We start from the raw sequence: 24,372 nt of genomic DNA, 5'->3' as shown, positions 1-24,372 counted from the left end.
TTTAGTCCCTTTCACCAGGAAAAATGTGAAATAACCTCAAAGCGGCAGAATCATGTCTGAGCTCTTCCTTGTGGAGCTCAGTCTGACTGACTGGCTGATGCTGACTAATCCATACGAGCTGATTTTCAGTCTGGTAAAATGATAAAATGATTACAGTTCTGCATGTATTTTTTTAATGGTGGTCCTTATGAGGTTTGCACAGGTGGAACTGCACCAGCTCCGCTCCAGTTCTACCAAAGCCAATGAGTCTGCCTTTATACACATACAGAGCTCCCACAGGGGGAGGCCACTTTCAGCATATGGTCTTTCTTTTTTAATTAAAGCGTATTTCAAGTTCAAGCTTTTGATTTTTTTAAGGTCACTAAATCTGTTACTGCTACTTTGTGTTTATCACTTAGAGTTGCCAGTAATGACGGCAGATGAATGTAACAGTATAAAAAAAAGCACATTAATTTATGAGCAACAATAAAATAGAAGTGTGATTAGCATAGAGATGGTGAGCAGTGAATGTAATGTGATATTGGAGGTGGTTAACTGCTGGAATATTACCGAGGCATGGCAGAGTGTAAGCACTACTAATATGAACACTCAGACAGACGGGGATAAAAATGACATAGGAAACCCCGGCGCCAACTGAGGAGCAGCAGGAGGGCGATCTCAGGTTGTTTGAGCTCGAGTGAAGGCTTTCAAGCCGTAACCATGGGAACATTTCTCATCACAGCTCTCTGACAGGACATAAAGGCAACACAGAGACAAAACAAACAGATCTCCAGTCAGACCAGCTGAACCGGTTTGGTGAAACCACACAGGACTTCAGTGTGTCGGATACAAACAGTCCTGCGCGTGTGTGTTTAAGTGTATGTGTGCGCTCTTCAGATGTGTCCTTCTTTTATTGCTACAATCAGTGTTTCACTTTTTAAAATATTCATCCCTTCCCACTAAAGCCGGCGTTACATTAAAATTCCCTTTGCAGCGCTAATGGCCATCAGCCTGCAAGATGAGGGGTGGGATGAGCGAGGGGCGAGTGAGGTGGAAGGCAAGACAGCGAGAGAGACACGGAGAGAGAGAGAGAGAGGGAGGGAGAGCAAAACAGGACAAGACAACCAGGGATTAAATACATTTGTTTTCTCTGGTACCAAATTAGTATTGACAGCAGCTACCTTCCCTACTGCACACACACACACACTCACACACACAGCCAGCCATGGTGAAAACCCAGCCATGTTGAAAATTAATTACTCAAGTGTGCTGTGATACTGCACACACAGACACACACTGCACATATACACAGAAACAGATATATACAGCACACAAGTGAAAGTGGCAGGACAAGTTCTGCCCAGCTGCTCTGCTATACAGCAAGAGTTAAAAGGATGGGTATATATATATATAGACATACTGTAGTGTGTGTGTGTGTGTGTGTGTGTGTGTGTGTGTGTGCACGCAAGTGTGACAGTTTGTCTCTGTATAGCTGTTTGGCTGAGGAAGGAAAAGGCAGCAGCAGAGAAAGAAGACAAAGTGGCTCCATGTAGGCCACACAACAACACACCCGGGATTCATCCATCCAAACATACAGCGGAGTAAAATAGAACCCATTCAGCCCTTCTATTTTGTAATCTACCAAGCAAACAACAAAATAACAACCACAATACCCTAGGACGCTATGATTCAAGCAAATACATTTTCACATTTGTCACGACTTTGAGATTGCAGGGCCCTGTCTTGACTGCCATTTATATTTGATACCAAGATACTTCAAGCTTCAGCTGGATATTTAAGTAACAGCTGCTCACATTGTGCATTGTTCATCAAGTTTATATACCAGTCTGATGGACTTGGGGTTTTTGGGGTTTTTAATCCGTGTTTTTCCCACAGAACTCGATTCCATTTGGTCACAAGCACTGGTCACAATACATTTCTAAAAACAGGCGCCTCTCTGCAAATCTAAGTAGGCCCCTCTTGTCACAGAGAATGGTGCAGTAATCAGTACTGAGTCTTTCATCTACAGTGCAGTATGAATGCAAACTGCACTGTAGCAGTGTCTTGATTCTTGCTCAGTCATCCAGGTAATCCCAGAAAGTTGGTTCTGTTTATCTGGATGTTGCGTTTTCAGTGGGAGAAATATGCCATCACTCATTTTGACAAAACATTTCTCCCACATAAAATGCAACATTCAGATGAACAGAATCCACTTTCTGGGAGTTGGCTGTATGTGAAACAGTGGAATGACATGTATTACCTAGCCATCCATCCTATTTCTTCCACTTATCCAAATATATATATATATATATATATATGAATCCATATTTGTGAGAACTTGCTCCAGATCCAGCTGTGAGGACTCAATGCACCGGCTCCATGGCACACATCCTCCAATCATCCTCCAAGCTGAACCCCACTGTATCATACACAGTTCCTTTCCCAGGCCGTGGCCGTATCCGGATATGCTCTTTTTGCAAGAAGAGAGTTATTATCTGCTGATACTTGGCTCAGTCATGAAACAGCACTAAGACACGGATAACACGTGAACTTGAAGATCTTCTTTAAGGACACTGAGATCACAGTGAGAGTCGAATACCATTGCAATACATTCCAGCATTCGTTCTTATCTAGATGCAGATCACATGTCGCCCTCAGGTGTGAATTTCAAGTGACAACCCGGTCAGATAAAAGGAAGGAGAGATGGTACTTTTTGTAACTGCTACCACAAAATGATGTTAGGGTGAAGAGTTTTTTATCACAGCTATGATTTTAAACTTGTGAAGGTATGAAAAGTTTAAGAGAAACATCATAGGCTGTTTGCCTGGAACAGCAAATAAACAGCAGCTTCCTGGTAAAGCTTGAAGCTTTTCTGACCAATCCTTTCACTGCAGCCTCCTTCCAACACCGACTTTAAACTATACCGTCTTTCACTTTTAGTTAGAATGTATACAGCATTTAATGTATTAAATGACTGATTAATAAGACAAGATAACTATGCTTAGGGATGTTCCACACAAGATTATTTGATTGACTTTGTTGGATTATATTTATAAGCAACCAAACGTGGGAATTACAGAGTTCTGGAACCTGTTGGACAACTCTGAGAAACTTGTTGATGTTTTTTCAGCTCATAAAACAACTTAAAAGATGCCGTTCAAGTAGTCTGGCCAAGGCAGCGGAACAAATGATCCAAGTCTTTCAAGGAGTGCATACCTTTTTCTCTGATCCTGGAAACAATAATAGTTGCACCGTTAATCTTGATCCGCCGTATTGTAGGGAACCACTTTTCTGTGGTAAAGTTTTCTTCCTTTGAAAACGTCTGCAGGAACATCTTGCTTGATTTGTTTGTTGTGTGACCAGATATTTTAAGCAGTTAGACACCTGTAGGTTAGATAATAATAATACCAATACTAACACTACTACTGACAGTACTACTAAAGCTCTTGTGTTCAGTACAAACAGTAGGTAAAACATTTAAAAACAAATATAATAAACAGTAAAAACAAAGGCATTAAGCACAGACACACGTCCACACGTTTCACACATGACTGGGCTTTAAAGGGGTGCCACTCACTACAGGATAGCTATTACACTCCTTTATTTACAACTGTTGAAAGTTCTGATGGCCCAGGGGGAAAATGTTTTCAAGGCTATTTGTCTGGTTCTTTATGCACCTGCACTGCCTGAGGGCAGGAGGTGAACAAGTGCTGTCCAGAGTGGGAAGGGTCTTTAATTATTTTCTTTGCCCTGCTGAGACACTGAGTCTTCTAGGGAGGGCGATCGGCAGCCAACGGTTCTCTGGGCGGTGTTGATAACCTTGTGCAAAGGTTTCCTGTCTGCCACTGAGCAACATACCACACTGTGATTCAGTACATCAGTACACTCTCAATGATGGCATGGTAGGAGGCCGTTGTCTGTGAAGGAGGATCCCAGAAATTTCTCCTGTAGTCAGTGGTTTCACTGGTTTTGAGTGCCAGGTTATTATCAGAGCACCACCCAGACAGCGTTGGCATCTTTATGGTGACTTGTCACCTCCAACCACAGCAGTGTCATCAACACACATCCCTGAGCAGAGCCACTGCTAAGTGTGAGGGCGGAGGAACAGTGGGCGCCACCTTGATTATTTGTGGGTGGTTGGTAACAAAGTCTTTCATCCAATCGACTTGGGGGGATGGGTGGTCTAGCTCAGACAACTTTTCAAACTTGGATATTTGTGTTAAAAGCAGAACTGTAATCATCAAAGAGCATTCTGACCCTGGTATTCTAAACGGCTCAGTGGAGATGGTGTCCTCTGTCGGTCTGTTGTCTCTATAAGCAAACTGATACAGGTCAAAGGTAGGAGGGAGAGAGTCTTTGATGTACTCAGATACCAACTTCTGTTAGTACTGTTGTTATGTAGCCATTTAGTCTGTTGATAGGTCTCTTTAAGGCAGAGATTATAGCTGACTTGAGATAAGGTGACATGATAACTTGAGTCAGAGAGAAGATTTGAAATCTTGGCTAAAACCCCTGAGAGTTGGTCAGCACAAGCTTTTACCTTCCCAAGTACACCAGCAGCTTGTCTTGCATTCCCCATCTTAAGTCACATCACTTCATGTGAGCGTGAGGAGGCTAGATGTTAATGAGGGTTGCATAACTGCGTGGGTCCTCTTTGTCTCAAAATGAGCAAGCACTGACAGTCACATATGTGTTGCCTTTTGCACTTGGCGATGCACTAGAGACCCAGGCCCTATTGTCTGACTTGAAGGCAGAATTATGGATTCTCAGGAGTGTCTATATTTCTCTAGCCAGCCTGGGCTTTTGGTTGGAATAATCCTGGATGCATTTATCAACCGTGACACTGTCAGTGCAGAACTTAATGTAGGACAGTGCTGATTCTGTCTATTGCTGAAGATCCAGGTGTTCAAATACATTTCATTGTGAGTGCAAAGCAGTCCTGCAGCAGAGAGAGTGTACCCTCAGGCCAAGTTTTAATAATACCTGGATTGTTTTTTTCCTGAGGGGGGTGTATGGCGGGATGAGGAACAGTGAGAGATGGTCTGACAGGCTGAGGATGTGGGAGAGCTCCTGCTCTGCCTGCTTTGAGTTGGAATAGACATGTTCCGGTGAGCTTTCCCCAATGGTGAAACGTTGCATTTGCAGTACAAATTTGGGAAGTTCAGTCTTTAAGCAAGCTTGATTAAAATGTGTACTCCCACTGGGCGAGTCTGGTACTGTCTGCTCACAGTGTAGTGCAGATGGGAGAGAGCTGTGCTAACGTTATCCGTGGGGGAAATACATACAGCAGGGCTGGTCACTGCTGTGAACGCTCGATGGTGAGAGAAGGGTCTACATGACAGATAGTGGGTGTGATTGATATTACTGTTATAGTGGACCAGCCAAGATGTACAAAGACTAGAATCTGTGGTCCTTTCTTAGGAGTGAGAAAATACTTGGTTGAGTGGCTTTGTGTGGTTGTTTCCTGCATCTTCCCAGCAACAACCTGGTGATCTCGCTATGTCCAGGGTATGAAGGTTTGAAGCCGCATGTAATGCTGATGCAACCGATTAAACTGACATTCTCCAACTTAGAGTGGGTGTAGATGTGTTTTATCCCACGCATTCCACCACACACAATAATAATAATAATAATAATAATAATAATAATAATAATAATAATAATAATAATAATAATAATAATAATAATAATAAAATACATTTTATTTGAGGGCGCCTTTCAAAAACCCGAGGTCACCTTACAAAAGAACAAAATTAATAAAAGAAGCAATAGTCATAAGATATATACCAAAACCAGACAATCGGTGAATCATGCATGTCGCCATCATCATCCACTCCTACAAAATCATCTGAACCGATCTAGAGTCACTCACTCAACATCTGCTCTAACTGTTAATACAATATCTGCTGCTCTGACTGGCAGCTGTGACAAGGCCTGTTGTGGCAGGATTGAGGTGTTTTTGTCATGTTTCACCAAACCTCAACATTTTCAGAAATTTTGGACTTTTCAGAAGTTGACAGAACACGTCATCATGTGAACTGTCCTCCTGTTTCTGTGATGGGCTCAGTTGACTCCTGAAAGTTGTTTTTAGAGCAAAAAAAAGGGAGTTTGTGAGATTTAGTTGAGCTTTACGAGGCTTGAGGGTAAAAAAGCAGTAAGAAGAGACGGAGGTCTTATAGCATTATAGACAAATCTACCCAGGTTCTTTCTACGGATCAGCTAACTTTCATCTGATCTCTTCTGACAGAGAGACATCCAAGACTCACAGGAAGGTTGGCAAAAGCTGATTCACATATCAAACTGAACCAGGCACCAGCAAATTACATTGTTTAGGATAAAGTTTAAGTCAAATTAGAAAGCATGTTGTAATACTGCTAGGTAACGCTGATCATCAGGAGGCAATGACTCTTCATAGTGATGCTGTTAAATGCCCAGAACCAAAAAATACACACTTCGGTCCTTGCTGGATAACTTCCAGATAACCAAAAACTAACTATTTAAATCTTTCACTGCCTGATTGGCCAGGTTTGTTTACCAGGTGAGGTCAGGTAAGTTTTTCTCTGCTCTTTTTATAGTTATGAGGTATGATTAAAAGGTTATCTGAATAAAAACCTTGCCATAATTCAAATTTATCTGATTTCCGATAACCTTCTAAGGCATCAACATCCTGCTCTGACCAGCCATACTCCACAATTTCTCCACAAATCCCAAAATTATGCAGAGTCCAAACTGTTTTGACCTGAATGTCTAGATATCAAAGTTTCAATCAAATGAGGTTCATCAATGGTAATATAAAAAGCTTAGCTAAGGAAGTTAACAAGCAATAAACAGATGGAGTCATGTTCAATGTTAAGTGCTGTTAATCATTTAGGCTCCATCTGTTTGTGTTGTAAGGGATCATTTTTGGTTCACTACAAAACTAACCTACATAAGCAGCCTGTTATTAACAACAGGATGATCAGATTCAGACTTGTTAAAGCACTAAACTACTAACTAGCAATCCGCTGCACGCTTGAAGTGTCACGTCGTACATGCCAAACCTCTCCACCCTGCAGATAACTGATTTCTGTACAGTGTTTATATTCATATCATTATATCATATCATCTATTTACACTGTAAATGTAATGTGAAGTTGGCTTGTTCTGGAAAGAATGACTGCATTAAGCCACAGTGTTCAGTTTGGTTTCAGGTTTTTACTTTTAAAGATTTACCTGTTTTTTTAAGAAATATTTATGGGGAACTGCATTTATATTGTAGTGTTTGGAAACCTCTTTGAAACTATATTGAAAGAAGACATTAACATGCAGCATGAACCCAAGGATCTCTGATTTTGAAAAATGTAAAGATGAAAAAAAGAAAACGTAAGGACAAACAAAAGATCTGACATTAAAAGAGAAAATAAACAAATATATGGTAAGTTGACCTCTAGGAGCCCCCCTCCCCCCCTACTTGTTTCTGTCATCGTTCAGTGCTCACTGAGATATGTTCTGTGACCTTTGACCTCCCCGCCTCTGCCTGCTGCTGCTGACTGATCGTGGACGTGAAGGTGACTCTGCTGATATTAAACCTCCACACCTGAGCGGACTGAAATCTCTCCATCTCAAGCGGCGAGCCCTCGTTTTTCATCCGTACAGATAGAAGGGAGGAGGAAGCGTGCGGACAGAAGCCGACACTTCCTGCTCGATGGTGGGACGGAGGTAGAGGTGCGTATGGAGGCTGGGCGGGTTGGAGGTGGATCATGTTCAGACACAATGTCCGACGGCGAGCGGCTGATTTTATCGACTGCTCGACACACCGCGGGGATCGAACGGCAGCTAAATATAGATGCGGCAGGACGGAACAGGGCGAGCTGTACGTGCACACGGCATGTTCGGGAGTATGAGGCATTATCTCTCAGAAACATTCACATTAATGCTGCCGGTCATTGTTAGCATTAGAGATTCGAATGCTGCTGTTGTTATCAGCTCTCTGCTTTTGTACTCAGCTCTTCACGTTAGAATATTAATGTTGTGTCAAGGTCATGCAGTACAGATGGTGAACAAACACATAATGGGAGGCTGATTATTGCTGCATGAGCTGTTAAAAGACACTTACCTACAAAAAATACCATTAGCATTTGATTATGACCCCAAACTTTAGTTTCCTCAAGAGATGTTCTTGAGATTTGATGTTTAAATACTTTCTGTATGGCAAAATAAACTGAAAACCCAACTTTTGCGTTCCATTTCCAACAGCTAACCATCACTGCAGCCAAACCAACTCTACAGAAACGAGAAAGTATTTCAAAAGTTATCTGTCTAATGCAGGGGTCCCCAATCCCAGTCCACGAGGCCGGTGTCCCTGCAGGTTTTAGGTGTGTCCTTGTTCCACCACAGCTGATTTCAATGGATAAATTACCTTCTTAACATGGCTGTATCCCAATTCAGGGTCTGCAGCCTTAAAGTACGCAGCCTCAACGATCCTCAAGACCGCTAAGGCCGGAAGTGCGAGGCTTGTGAAATGGGACGGTCTAGCCTCAGTTGCGCTGCCCAGGTTGCCTAGCAACCATGATACTAACAGCTGGAAACGTTTCATACAGCTTTGTTTGACAGAAATGAAGGAGAAAATCTTTTGTTCATTTGCTTGTTTGTTTCTACATGAGCTTTGATCATTCTCTGTAAGATTAAGGTCAGCTATTGAATGGCGTATATTTTAAAGTAAAGGCTGTAAAACCAAGTTAGTACAAACATCACTTATGTCACATAACTTTGCCGACATGTGGCCAACAGTAATGTTTTGATGTTCTTCGTTATTAAACATTTGCACATAAATAAGTGACATAATATTCAGTACTTACTTAAAGTTTACTGTTCGGGCGCCCCTCATCCGCCGTTTTTTTCGGCAAAATTATCCACACCCACCGCCGCGCTATGCATTCTGGGATATGTTGGGCCACGAAGTCTACACCGCCACGTCCTTAAAATTCAGGGAAATTAAGGACGCATTTGAGGGCCGCATTTCGAGCAGCCTTTGAATTGGGACAGCCTTCGTCGCGTCGCGGTGACGTAATCGGCCTTAAAATGCGGCCTTTAAGGCTGCAGACATGTGATTTGGGATACAGCCAACGTCTTGAAGTTCTCCAGAGGCCTGGTAATGAACTAATCATGTGATTCAGGTGTGTTGACCCAGGGTGAGATCTAAAACCTGCAGGGGCACCGGCACCCGTGGACTGGGATTGGGGACCCCTGGTCTAATGGTTCAGCTGGACCTGGGATGTTAGCAGTCCTCAGACTGAGCGTGTCACTGCGAGACTTTATCTACCAAGCAAGTCACAGAAGCACTCGAAAACCAACACCCTGACATTAGCTGGACTGTGCACTGACTGAGGGCGTGAATACAGATGACAAATTAGACAGAAAGCTTGCTTATACAAACAAATGAGGTCAGTGCATGACTTCACTGACTTACACGTACAGTGTGGCCAGCCCCACAGTGACAGTGTTTGTTATCCAAACATACAACGGATACAGGAGACACTTTTAGAACACCTGTTCAACAAGAAGAGCTCAGCTGGCTGGTAACTGCTCTGAACAGTTAGCAACTTACACACAAACTTATTGTGCCTAAACATAACAAACAAACCGGTGGACAAGCGGACCTTTAACAATCTACACTTTATTGGTCTTCAGAGGGAAGCCAAAACTCACTCACTTGTTCTGTAAATATCTACATTTCCTCGTGCCACATTTGCATTTGTAAGAATAAAGGGTAACAAAACATCAAGATAATCACTGGTTATCAGGCCTATAATTTCATATTTGTGCATCTTTACTGTTGCTGTGTTCATGCTGCATCAGCTGACAGGGAGGAACTAAAAAAAAAAAGTCAGACATCATTAGTTGAAACATCATATCCAAACAGACGCAGAATTACAAGCAGAACACTGACAGTTACTTCTACAGTTACTTGCTTCTTCTTATTATGCTCTGTACGATATGATTTGATCTCTACACGTGACCTCTGACCTCCTTAGTAGGATCCTTTGAATGTTCTCTAACCCTTCGTCTTGCTTTTTAGCAACAGAAAAAGATCAGACACAGCATTCAGCTTGTACTGCGATCCAGGGGTTAATGTGGTTCACAACAGTGAATTTCCAAGCAGGCTGAGGATGCTTCTTCTAATTAAAGAAAAAACCTTCATCTCTTCCAGCAGTACCTCTTAAGGCGGCGTGTTTTCCCGTATTCTGTCTCACGCTCAGGAAAAGAAAGAAGAGGAAGTTAAGTGGCCACCCTCCCAAACCTCTCTCCACCTCCTTTTCTTCTGTTCTTGCTCTGGATTCACACGTCATCATGTCTACAGTCCACAGAATAAATGTTAATACTTCACACATTCTCCCTTTCATATTTAGTAGTGGGATTGTTGCAAAGAGCACACCCACAATATGTTGTTCTGTTTTTCACTGTTTATAGACAATTCAAAGCATCTTCCCATATTTCATTGTGCTTGTTCTGGATATTTTTCATCATTGTTGTTATTTCTGGGGTTACTTCACATCAGTGGCACTCGCAAAGCCACATCAGCTCCTCTGAGCACTGATATTTCAGTTTGAGCTTCTGAATAAAATGACATTTCAGCTTCTTTCAGAGCCTCCATTTTTGCGGCAGCTTTGATTTTTGTCAGTAATTCTGTTCAAATTGGCTCTTCAACTCAGTTCTGTGGATCAACTTCAGGTACAACTTGCGTTTTTATAGGCTTCAACCACGGCACCATACAAAGTGCTGCTAAAAGCTCGATAAATAAAAACACCAAAGCTGGCTTCAGAGTAAACTGTACATTTCTTTTAGAAGCTGGTGGCTCCTTTTTTTCCCCTTTAAACTGGGACTGAATAGAGGAGAAACAGAAGGAGAGCAACACTGACCAGCTCACCTCCTGAGTAGCCTGTTGAGAAACAAATGTGATCAGCCGGTTAACCACAAAAGGAAGCCTTTTGGGAAGTGGAGAGGGGGTGTGTGGGTGCATAGTTAGAACAGCAGGGAAGGTGGAGAGTGTCGTTAAATGGCCAGACAAGGGGGGAAACGGGGCAGTGGGGAGGCTGGAGGGTAAACTGGGAGTTCAGCAGGAGGAGGGCATGTTTGTCTCAAATAGCGGAGGTCAGGCTACTCTCTGGTCCGGACTGGACTTCATTTGAATGTGGTTTTGTATTTTGCATGAGCGTGGGAAGCTGAAGTCTTTCTGAACTGGATTCAGGTTTTATAATCTGAAACCAAATGTAAAGATTTTCTGCGAGGGTGCGCTCATTTATTGAGATAACACAGGTGGTAGTAGTAGTAGTCGAATCGTGCCAACAATCTACATTTGTAATAAAGGGTCAATCTCAGGACTTTTAATAGACTTTGGAGTTCATTCGTGGTCTTCTTAGCAAACAAAAAATTAGGTTTGTTTGACAAATATTAGAAAGGGTTTTATTTTTTATTTGCAAATGTTATTATTTTGTTCTTGTCCTACGGCTGCACTTGTGCTCTGCTGTTCATATCGCCGGTTTGTCACTCAGCCTCACACATTCTGCTCAGCTGACATGTTCACATACTCAGAGCCACCACGGCCGACAACACGCTCCAGACTTGATCTAATCTGTTGTGTAAATTTACTGGCAAATTGGTAAATTTCTGATCACCATTCTGATTGCCGCAGCGAGGACTGGCTGCTCGCTGGGTGCAGTGCAAAATGCTCAGCTCGCCTTGTAAACCACACAAACTCTATTCTGAGTCGTGTCTGCTCTCGCTATGATTCATGATTCCATAAAATGAGCAGATCTGTCGCTTGGTAGTCGCTGCAGGCTGAGAATTCAGTTCATTGTGTCTGAAGAAAACTGCCTGGCTCGCTGTTAGACGAGGACAGAAGGGCGTGAGGGCTATCGTGCCCAGTGAAAGGACAGAGAGAGAGGAGAGATGATGTGCTGAGTCAGAAGAGACAGAAACCAGCAGCAGATGGCCTCTGACTGACATCTGAGATACACCTCTGTGTATGTGAGTGGAGTCCTTGTAAATCCCACATATCCGCTGCCACAGAGAGCACAGGGAGCTCAGTGCACCAGGGCGCCGTTAACACTGCAGTAAAGCCAGATCAAGGCTTTTTGGGAGCCTGAGCAGAATGTAATGATCGAAATCACCCAATTACACAGTTCTATAGTTTGTTATTCCATCCAGCCGTTGTCCACAGCAGTCCGAGCAGAGATGACCTCTCCCAGGCCACCGTTCCCAACTTTTCCATGGGGATCTGAGGCATTCCCAAGCCAGTCGAGCCACAATGTTTCCAGTGTATTGTGAGTCTCCCATGGTGTCTTTGCAAGTTTGATATGCCCGAAACATCTTACTCGGAAGGTGCCTGGGTATTATACGTCCCTAAAGCAAGTTTATGCAGTGGAAAACGGCCCATCAGGACTTACACCTCTGACTGGTGCTAAGGCCATGTCCACACTAATACATTTTCATTTGAAAACAGATTTTTGTCTCTCAGTTTTGGCCTTCCGTCCACACTGAGATGGCGTTTTTGGTCAAGGAAAATTCAGCGTTTTGAAAATGCTCTCCATAGCGGATACATTTGGAAACACTGTTTTTGCGTCGCAGTGTGGACAGCAAACCCGGAGCCTTTTCGAAAACGATGGCACATTTTAGTCATGTGATGCAGTCATGTGACCAATTACACTAAGATAGCGGAGGGCATTATACAGCAGTTGTTTTGTTTGCTCTGAATTTTGACAGCCCTATTAAAGATTAATATCAGTCTGTACATGCTCCAGATAGCTTTTCTTCAAATTCTTTAACTCTCACTCGCTTTTGCAACTTTGTACTTTTGTGTTACTCGCAGCAACAACTCCACCTCATTGTTAGTCCATTTAAAAAACTTGGTGCTTTTCCTCAACATTTTGCCGCAACGTTTCAAAGAGCTGGACAGTAAATAAGCGGCAGACAGAACTGAGGCAGGCTGAATCTTCTTATTCTTCACGCATGTGCAGTACTGGAACATAAGCGTTTTCGGCCGTTTCAATGTGGACGCACAACTCTGTGAAAACGACTGAAAACGCTAGTGTGGACGTGGAGCGTTTTCAGATGAAAACACTGTTTTCAAATTTATCCGGGCTAGTGTGGACGTAGCCTAAGCCACCAAAGCACCAGAGCCCTGTTGGGTCTCCTGAAGGTGGTGGCGTATAGAACAGTGGACCCATGTGTTTGCACTTTTGAAACAACAGCTGTTATGTAGCCAGAAAAAAAAAACACTTTTCACCTTTCGATCAGTGTTGGACATAATGAGATAGTTTCTATAAAGCCCATCTCAGTATCTACGAAAATCTGGTGATTGATGAGCTTTGTTGCAGAAACACATGCGCACCTATATCTGCCTTCTATGACAATCAACTAAAGGGTAATTTTAATGTTACAGCATAATTTTAATATTGCACAGAGCCCCGACCTCAAACCCATCAAAGACCTTTGAGATGAAAGACAGCTGCTAGCCAGGCCTCACTCTCACATCTACACTGGACCTCCAACAAATCCACAGAACCGATCCAACCTTTGGAAGAAAGATTAAAAGAGAAAAAGCAGGAGCAGCCACAGGAGGACTCAGGTCTCCAAATACTTCTGGCTGCATAGTTTACCTAAAGGTTAATATTGTTTTCAAGCCCATCTTAAAAAGTTTGAATAGTCAGACATCTGAATGATCACTGAAACGTAAACAGCCGTTGCTTATAACTCCTGAGAGAGAAAAAAGGCCAGTGAAAGTGGGATATGACACAGCAATCTAATTGAATGTGGTTATGTGGTATGTGCTCAACCATTAGTTTGTGAACTGACACAGCAATGGACTTAAGCCTCAAATGAACTTGTGCTGAACTTTTGAGGCATTTTCAGTCTGTTTTCTGGAAGATAGTGGAAATCTCCATCACAAGTATACAAGGAAGCACTCGGTACATTTCCATCCATCATTTTTGGTTTGCATTTTTAATGTAGTCAAAAAATTAGTAAAGGAAATGCCCTATTTAATCATGTTAATCATGCTCCTGCAGCTTTTTTTCTTCACTGTTGCAGTTCACTCATTGAAGCATCTTCCTCTGCAAAACGTATAAACTCAATGAGCCAAATCCTGAGATACGCAGGATGGTAGTGGATGAAAACCGGCAATTATTTGCATTTCCTTTTGCATATATTCTGGTAATTCGACTAGAGTTTGCATTACATTAGTATGCTAATCTAGGTATTCTGCATCAACAGCTTCCTAACTTTGGAAGTTGCTCATTTTAATTTGGCAGATTTAAATACTGACGACTACTAAAACCTGATATTTGGATGAAGTATGAACAATTTTTAGCACGGAAAAGATATATTTTAATGGCCAGTACGGTTTTGGAGGAACGACTGCAGTAAGCAGTGCTGAGTAGAACATAAAGACATGCTGTTAAATGCTGTTTTTAAGACAGACAATAGAGAGAACAACAGGAAGATCTTGCACATCGTATTCCTCGTGCTCACGCTAAACAAATTTAAACAAATGACACACTTTTCTAAAATGCAGCAAATTCACTTTAACTGTCAGCTCAGATTTGCAAACACGCTTTAACATCATTGCCATCTCACCGCTCCACCTTTGACCCCGTGTGTCTGCCGCCGGCTGACCCCTGACTTCCACTACATACAGGAATCCGTCACCGCCTGCCGACCACCGAGCCGGAGCGTGACCTTTAACTCCATCCCCTTCCTCTATCTCATTAGAGCAACTGTCAGTGGGACATAAAGGGAGGCCTCCGTGTGTGTGTTAGCCTCACATCTTATATCACGCAACATTACAGAAAGCCAATACACATCACATCAGAAGAGAAGGTCAAAGGTCGGAGGTCATAGCAGCCTGTTGAGGCCCAAACTTCACAAACTCATCAACTCTAATGAGCCCCTGTGGTTCCATCGGCTTATAAATGAGACAGTAAAGCAGATTTAAATGACCGCTGTGCTGTTTGTTTGTCATATTTTACCTCATTAACTACAAAAAACTGCACGCACACACACACGCACACATCACAGCTGACCGGCTTCCTATCATATAATCAGTGTTTACTCTGATTTAATTCCTTCCAGATGGCTGTTCATGTGTCATTTAATTTTTGGCTGTTATAAAAGTCAACCAGCAGACTTGCAGAAAGTTTCTATTTGTCCTGGCTGCACTCATTTTTTTAAGCACCATTCATAATTACACCCAAATCTTTGTTTTTCTGCAGAAATGTTTAATAGTTGTGTGTATATTCAGTTCATCTGATTAACACTAAATTAAGTGGGGGAGAGACACACACACACGCACACACACACACAGCCGCCAACAATTAGGCTAATTAATTCATTTGTGGGGTTCAAGTTTCAATTTCATCATTTTAAATGAGATAATTAACAAGCTGCTTTCTGGGGGGACCTCACGTTCATTTTCACACGTATCGACACAGAGTATTAAGATGCACCCCGTCCGCTTCCTGTTTACCTGCCGGGGTTAATTAATGTTGCTTGTTTGGGGAACAGACTAATCATCGAGTTCCACCCACCTCCTCCTCTTGAGCTTGACAGGTTGTCAGTCCACCCACCAGTTGAATATCACTGCTGAAAGCCAATAGCAACAAGCCGACGGTGTGTGGGAAATTATCGTGACAGCCTTGTGAGGTTCAGTAATAAAGTTCAAAAACTGCATTCATAAAAAAATTAATCAGAAGGCAAAGATCACACCCCTTCAAGGTCGTGTTCTTGTGCATCTTTGGACCGCTTCAAGCACAGCTACTAATTTTATATCACTCTGTGTACATCACACTGGTGGCTTTTCCTTCACGTGACAATTGACTGTCCACAATGTCCACAGTATCTCAGCCCAAAGGCAGCTCATTAAATGAACAGAGTGGCCAGGAGCATGCTGCTCGCCGTCAACCCCACATTCATGACGTTGTGCACTGAATTCGTTCACCAGGCTCAGCTGGGTAACATGGGTTCTATTGTATCAGTCCAACGTGTGCCTTTTTTTTTGACCACATCATCACAGTCTTTGCTCACCACCTACTTGACTTGCCTCCCGGGGACCATTTTGTTTTCCCCAGCATGAAACCTAAGCTGAAGCCCCTTCTGACCTGGGGGAGGAGAGACTATAATGCATCACAAAGGCACAAGTCCAAGTGGACAGAAATAAGACTTGAAGTGATGCAGAGGTGTGAGAGAAAGCAACCTTGAAGGGAAGATTGACCATACTTACACTGAGTAAAGTTTTCGATGCTTAAACCGCAAAGTCGCAGAACTGTAATAGTGCACCTCACGCTATATCCTCATCCTCTTGCTGACCTCTCAGTGTCAGGCCGAAACAACCGAAATCCATCCCCTTCCCATGTTCAGGCTAGCGTGAGCAAAACCAGCAGGATGTGGAAAAAGGAGAAGATGAAAGAGAGCAGAGGAGAGCTGCTGGCTTCGCTGCCTCATTACTGACTGCGAGTGTGTGTGTGTGGGAGAGAGGGAGGGAAAGTACGTATATGAGTGTGTATGTGTGTGACAGGTACTCAGCTTGCTACACAGCATGCTCAGGAGGTCAGTTAGGTCAAAGGTTGTGGGTGGTCACTTCCTATCCATTAGCAGGAAAAGGATAAAAAGGCCCTCATCAATCACCCAACACCTGGTCGCCTGGTAACCAGCACCACCTGCAGCATCCAAACCCCAGGAGCGCCATGGGAGCGACCTCTGACCCCAGAGAGGAAGATTTTCCTTTAACAGACTGCATTGGTGGAAATATTGCAGTGAAACCACCTCTGAAAGTGAAACCTTCCCTTCGGCCTTGTCAAACAGCAGAACAAGCAGGGATGCACTGTTCCAAAGTGGCAGATCAGTATCAGCACTCAGCCTCATTAAGTGGATCTAGTATCAGCCTTGATGCGAGCGGTCTGCATAAATGCAGTTTCCTTGTCAGTGTCATAAAATTCAGGGTTTCGGGAATCATTCAGTCACAGCAGGCTGCTGACTCAGAAAGATTTCAGGCTGTGTGTTGCCCAACATAAAAGTGAGTTTCATGCAGCAAACTGTGCAGGTTATGGAGAAAGAGATCGCCAGCACTGGGTTAACAGTCACAATCAGAGGAGAAAAAAAGCTGATTTGACAGTTTGTGGTTGTACTTAACAACACACACATCTGAATCACACAGATGAGTGAAGAATGACCAGCTACAGTCACATGATGTGACTGTACCCTCTGTGGAGGGTACTGTCATCCCGGTATAGGACACTCCCATTGGGATACTAATGTTTCATCATAGAAAGGCAAAGATAATCGAACAACAACAGCAACAACACACTCTGTTGTTAAACACACTCATTTCCCTCCCCTCCATTACTCGATGATATGTTATCTCCTCAACAGACCACACACACACACACACACACACACACACACACACACATGCACAACATTTCTCATCATGGATGGATAACTGTTCTAGGCCAATCGATATTCTGATTCCCCTTGAGGCGCACAAACACGTGTCAGTCATCCAGTGTGTGTGTGTGTGTGTGTGTGCACATGTGTCTGATTTGTGCCAAGTAACCCAGAAACTTGGGTTCAGAGTGTTTGTCCTGGTTTATATGCTAACCCAGTTTTTTTGCGCTGATCAGAGATCAATAGCAGCAGTAGGTTGTGAGTTCAATTCCATGCTTATATTTTCACACTGAATATTGCTAAATCTATGAATATTGCTGATCATCTGCCTCCATCCCACCCTATCCCTGTCCTCGACCGTCACACCAACCCTCTGCATGTCCTCCTTCACTACATCCATGAATCTTCGCTGAGGTCTTCCTCTTTTCCTCCTGCCTGGCAGCTCCATCTTCATCATCCTTTGGCCTCACCTCTCCGACTCTGAGCCTACCCTCTGAAAAACTCATTTCTAATCCTATCCATCCTGCTCACTTCCAATGAACATCTCCACCTCAGCCTCCTGTCGTTTTGTCAGTTGGTCTCCAAACCAAACATCACAGCAGGTCTTACTACCACCTTGTAAACTTTCCCTTTTCACTCTTAATGCTCTCCTTCTGTCACAAATCACTCCTGACACTTGTCTCCACCCACTCCTGTGCTCTCTTCTTCACCTTTCTTGTGTGCTGTCCATTGTTTTGGAAGATTGACTCGAGATATTTAAACTCATCTACCATCATTAACTCTGTCCTTGCATGTTCACCTTTCCATCCGTCTCCCTCTCTTGCTTCTACTGACTTTCCTTCCTCTTGTCTCCTGAGCGTACCTCCACCTCTCCAGGCTCACCTCCACCTGTTCTGTACTCTCACTGCAGCTCACAGCTCAGAGCCTGCCCCTGATGTAATCCCACTCCCATAATTACTACATCTAGAGTAAAAACACAAGGATGGCAAAGTGTCAGGGTAGCTATGTTCATCTTTTATATACAGTGTAAATAATGCCATGATCACAGTGAAATGTATATTAAATGTAACACTTACCATATTTGATCTGGGGCAACACTGAATCACACCACCAAGAAAGTAGGGAGTGTACCTAAAGTACTGCATGTACAGGTGCAGTTAAGGTTAAGTAGCCAGACTCAGAGATTTCTTTTAATAAACTGAGACTTCAAATCTCTATTGTCTTTTTCTCAAGAATAAAAGTTTACATTTCAGAAATAATGACCATCTCATAACTCACTTACTCTTGTGCTGGTGGCTCTGAACTGAAAGGTATCATGGGGAATGTCAGAAATACACAAGGTGACATGAGACACAAACAGTATGCGTCATTACTCCTGTTTGTGTTTAAAGAGCTGTTTGTCTCTCTCTCGCACACACACATACATCCTACTTCCTGTCATCATGGAGGAATCAACCAGGACAGCACTGACTGACTGACTGTGGAGTAAATGAAGATACGATGACACTGTGAGGAACGGCACAGCAGCAGCACTGCTCCTCGATCATAGATTCATGGCAGACGTCAGACGAACCCAGACTGCATCCTCACCGTTGGTATGCATCCAAGATGTGTCTGCAAGAAGCCTTTTAGACATACGAATTCAGGCACTTCCCATATGAAACACAGCAGGAAGTGTTGGTGGAAACACACAAATGCAAACCAAATACTTGCTCCAATAGCCGGTCTGTAACTGAAGCGAGCTGATATTTTCCAAGGTGTAATCTCCAATCTCTTTTTATCCTTCTCCGCTGATTGATCAGTGCTCCTGCTGTCACTATTTTCCACTCTCTCAATGCAGTCAATCAATCAATATATATAACCAATATTTATTTGGGGCTGTTGCTTCTGCTGAAGACCGTCTGTCACGCTCATCTCCCGTCAGCAGCAAAATTAAAAGACTGTATTTACCTTCATTTATTGCTTCGGTTGTGTTTTTGCCCACAGACCGAGATTCACTGTGTATTTGCTGCAGTGAATATTTGAACACTTCCAGAGTGGCGAGCACCCATGAGACTGTTGATGGCTGACTCTGCATCATTAATGTATTCATTTTACAGTGTGATGATTGATGATGACGTCACAGTTAAAGGAATAATACACTTGGTTTAAACTATAAATGGTTAAAAAGTGGTTTAAAAAGGTGAAATGTCCTGTTGTTGAACAGACACAGTACTAGTACTAAAATTACTTTTACTGTAGTATCATTAGTACTCACACAGTAACTACTTCTTCTTGCAGCAGCTCCATTTAGGGGTCTCATATACCCACTGTCACACCAACCCTCTGCATGCCCTCCTTCACTACATCCATGAATCTTCTCTGAGCTCTTCCTCTCCTCCTGCCCGGCAGCTCCATCTTCATCATCCTTTGTCCAGTATGTCCACTCTCCATCCTCTGCACATGTCCAAACTGTCTCAGCCTCTCTGATCTAAGCTATCTATTCCCGTCCCTCCAGAAAACAAAAGTCTTAACATCTTCAACTCCAACTCAAAGCACTAGATAAATAATTAGCTTGTTCTGAACTTTGAGTTAAACTTTCGTTTGCAGGTAAGCTTATCCCATCAGGTTAAATTTGCCTGATTCCAGGTAAATAAGCCAACAGCAAAGATTTGTGTGCTCCACGTTAACCTGCATGACCATCACTGCCTTCAGTTTGTTGCCAGTTGTGTGAGCCTCTCCAACAGAACTAAAGTTACATTATTTTTATTGCTTCTGTTAAATGTTGAATCTCGCTTTATAAAAGTGTTATTTTTGTATCTAAATGTCTCCATTTTTGCAGTTTTAAAGTTTTCCTCACACGCCTGGAGGAAAAACTGAATATTTTAACAGCAGGCGAATATATAGAGTGTAAAAATGCTGCAATGAGCTTATTAAATATTTATCACGTTTTTTGTTTGTTTACTCTTTAAAGTTCCCAAATTCACCCGTGTTCAATGCAGACAAACAGGACATGACCTGGTTGCTCTTAATGGTGACAGCCCTGCAAAAACCTGCAGATTTTTCAGATCAGACCGGCAAAGGAAAAGCGCCCCAGCGTACTGCTGAATTACATTTTTACAGCTTCAGGAAACATGCTCTCAGCACACACTCTGTCCTCCCTGCAGGCAAACATTAGCATTGTAAATATGAGTGGCCAGCCAGCAGAGCGGTGAACTATTGAGATGAACACCAAGCAGCTGCTGATGTGAAAACCAGGGGTAGAAAGCAACAGCAGCAGAAAGGTGACAGGAAACAGGAAGTTCCCAGCAGGATAACGTCACAGCGGTAGACAGAAGAACGAAACCACGTCGCCCCCGTCAGACTCCTCATGCGGACAAATCGATGGCGGCGTTTGCTCAGGGAACTGCAGAATTTACTCAGCCTCTGGCTGATCAATGGTGCAGTTTACTGAGGAGATTCAAGACAGACAGCAGTGGGATTGTTAGAGAGGACCGATAATGAGGGAGAGTGCTGAAGTAAAATAATAAGCACAAAAGAATGAGGAACGAGTATAAACAACAGCCATAAATACATCTCCTCCTGCTTAAGATGCAGTCAGCCTCAGGATAAAACCAGCAGTGAGAGAACACTGCAGCACCATCACCTTCAGAATAAAATATTGTGAAATTCCTTCAGTGAATTAAAACATCCATTTTATCCGTTGAAACTAACAGATGTTTGGACTTTAAATCTGTCCCTAATTAAATCCCCGTGCCTCTCCTCCTGACCGGAGTAGTGGCAGCACAGCCAGACAGACACAAGCTCCAGGCCAACAAAACAGCTGAATGGCAGTCACCTGCTGCAGCACAGTTTGATCACAGCAATCCCGGCCTGATCCTCAGTCTGAGTTGTAAACACCGTTAACAAAAGCACTTTTGCTTTTGCCCAACAATTCATAGTTAAATAACCAAAGCTGACAAAACGCATTGGACCTTCAAGACACACCCCAAGCCTCTTCAGTCCCCTCTATTAGCAGGTCTCACATAGTCATTCCAACTTTTACTGGGTGTTCTGTTATTATTCATTTTAGCAACTCTCCAATCCATAGTCCATACTCATTGTTAACTCAAGCTCGGCAGGAGTGATAATCACCTTAGCTGCATTAAACTGTGTGTCAGTCAAACTCAGTGAACCCAGCATTTTGCACCATGAGCCATAAGATCATTAATCCACTGAATTGTTTTCCACAACACAACTTTCCTAACATTATTTCAAGTCCATGAACACGACTTCAGTCTGCAGTCGTGTGTGCTGATTGAAAGGCAGATGAGTCCACATTTAGAGTTTGGTGAGATTGTCCACGAGTGAGTCATCTCGACCTTTGAAGTCATGCATGTGACAGATTTTCACACATTATTTGTATAATTTTTAATTCAAAATGTCACTCGGTTAAGGCGTTAAAAACGACTTTGCTAGAATTAGAAAAAGATCATGATTTGGGTTACCAGATCTTTCAAAAGTTTATTTTCTTGGTTGGCATGGCGACACCTCAGCAGTTTCTCTACCCGTCCATGAACGCAAAAAAAAACCCCAGATTATTTTTTTCATGCCTATTTCACAAACTGCAGATGAGACTGGGCTGACTCACTTTACAGTAACTTCAATGTTCTTTAAGAATAAAATGAGGTAAGGTCACTGAAAAGAAAACAGTGAAATTCAGGGTATGACAGGGATGGATGACGTTTGGTTTCAAATGTAATTTTTAAGAACTGTGAGCAGCGCGAGGCTGCTCACAGTTCCATTATATTAAATATAACCCGCTGAACTGCTGCGTCCTGACATTTAAAGAAAAAATGTGTTTTATTTGTCACAACCTTCACCTCCAAATGTTCATTTTTACTGTCTAACATAGTCTTCTTTCTTTTAGACTGCAATTCCACTCAATAACTGTGGAATTTGAGTTTAACAAGGAACAAAAATGAGTCCCATGCTCATTATTAAACTCAAATCAAATTTATAAACTGGCCGGATAATAAAAACTAGATGTTTTAAATTAAAACAACAGTTCTATATTTCCATTAAGCTAAATAGAAAGGATAAATTGATTCCAGTAAATTCATAGAGAGTGCTTCATAGTGAGCTCAGCTACAGCCAGGTTAATGCTTGATAGCTTCAGTTAACATCGTATTGTTTGAAGCACTGCATTTCTAAAACTCTACTGGACTCCTTTAAAAATGTTCAAAAATCAATGCAGCAGAACAGAAGATATCATCCTTTTTATTCCCAGCATCCTTTTTCCCAGTGCCCGTTTTACCCACAGTGCAACTTGGCTACCAGCAGTTCAGTTGGAGATTAAAGTGCGTTGTAATAGTGGCTTCCAATGTAGTAATGCATCAGACCCTACACAGCTCCTTGTGGAGACACTAAAGGCTTCGTATTTTCACATGTAGTCTTCACTCTGTGATGAGTGAAAAACTGGCGGAGCTCCCCTTTAATCTCACCTACAAAGCTCTGATTGGCTTTGTGTTTTTTTGCCAACTCGTGCAGCACAAGTCAAGCTCATCATATGCACGAGTTCGAGGAAAAGAGAGTTGTCCAGCTGCATGTTTTTACAGGACTTTGATAGCATTTTTATGCATTTTAAAATACGTGCTTCATAAAAATTGCATGACTGGCAGTGAGAGATCAAACAAGGGGAAAAAAAAAACCTGCTGAGATTTTTTTTTGCATTCAACACTTTTCTGTGACTCTTTCATCCAAAGAGAAATACTACTGAGGTTCAGCACAAAGACGCGCACCTCACTGACAGCCCGGAGTTCAAAGGTCACAGGTGGAATCATGCACACAAAATATGAGCAAACATTTCAGACTCCAGAGAGGAACGATGATGATGATGGTGGAGGATGGAAGAAGAGCTGAGTCTTAGTGTTTGTAGCCCTGAAACCAGAGCTCATTTAAACTTAATCAGGCACGCTGCTAACTGCTAACTTATTTAAATGTGCTGTTCTTCTCAATCTTTTGGTTTCTCGTCTTCACTGAGAGCAGGAGGCATACTCGGGGATGTGGCACCCCAACCAGATACTTTAGCTCATCTTCCTCCCAATCAACGGGATCACCACGGAAAGAGTCACCTGTCTCAGATGCCACAGGGCAAGAGGTGGGGTGGACAGGACACCGGGGCCGTCACAGGACTAAAACAGAGAGACAGACGCCCATTCACACCTGCGGGCAATTTAAAATCACCAGTTAACCTAACACTGCTGACTGCATGCCTTTGGACTGTGGGAGGAAGGCAGAGTGCTGGGAGAGAACCCCCACACACGGAGAGGATGCAAACTCCACGCAGAAGGGTCCTGACCAGGTCATGCATTGGAACCCAGGACCTTTATGTGAGGCAACAGGTATCAATGTTTGAGTCAGAAACAGTTTCCCAGCTTTGGGTTGGTCATCATCATCTGTCCATCTTTGGGAAGCTTCTACTCAACCTACATAAGGATTACAGCCTATCTTTGACTCTATTAATGCCATCCCACGCTCATCTATGCCGTTCATCTTTCACCATGAGTGACAGGCATGGCCATAGATGACTGCGGACTACAGTTTAGACTCTGTTTCTTTTCATCGTCAATACAATTAAAAACAGTTGCATGGGTCAAAGGTCAAACCAGAGTTGTCTCTAACCGTTAGTCAAAGGTCAACCTGCAGGTCAGGTGTAACTCGTGTTAACAGCATTCAGCAGATTTAGCAGCACGTCACACTACAGATGATTGCTGAATATAATGAGACAATTACACTCTGTACACCTCACCTCTAATGCAAACACACACACATTCTCCTTGATGCACACACACGCTAACACACACTCACACACACAAATGCCTGAGCAGCAGTGAAGGCAGTTAAGTGTTTCTCTGAGGCGTTTAGGGACTTTCTGCCTCTTCCAGCTGTCAGAACCAAAACTGAATGATAGACGGTGATTGGCTATGGCTGCCAAGTGTGCACGTATGTACACAT

General features: G+C 42.9%; 1 protein-coding gene across 10 annotated transcripts in view; it reads right to left on the bottom strand.

Annotated features, from left to right (window-relative positions):
* Positions 1-24,372, bottom strand: part of LOC146523865 (protocadherin-1-like) — a 219,002-nt gene that overhangs the window by 155,660 nt on the left and 38,970 nt on the right. For 4 of the 10 annotated variants that reach the window (XR_014876186.1, XR_014876184.1, XR_014876183.1 and 1 more), the window contains one exon: positions 1-24,372. This exon is cut by the window's left edge; it is cut by the window's right edge. The exons of the other annotated variants lie outside the window; for them this stretch is intronic. The gene's annotated coding sequence lies outside the window, so the exon portion shown is untranslated. 10 annotated transcript variants of the gene reach the window in all.

This window comes from Neolamprologus multifasciatus, chromosome 2 (assembly GCF_963576455.1).
Source record: "Neolamprologus multifasciatus chromosome 2, fNeoMul1.2, whole genome shotgun sequence".
Classification (NCBI taxonomy): Eukaryota; Metazoa; Chordata; class Actinopteri; order Cichliformes; family Cichlidae; genus Neolamprologus; species Neolamprologus multifasciatus.
This window is presented reverse-complemented; position numbering and strand designations above follow the sequence as displayed.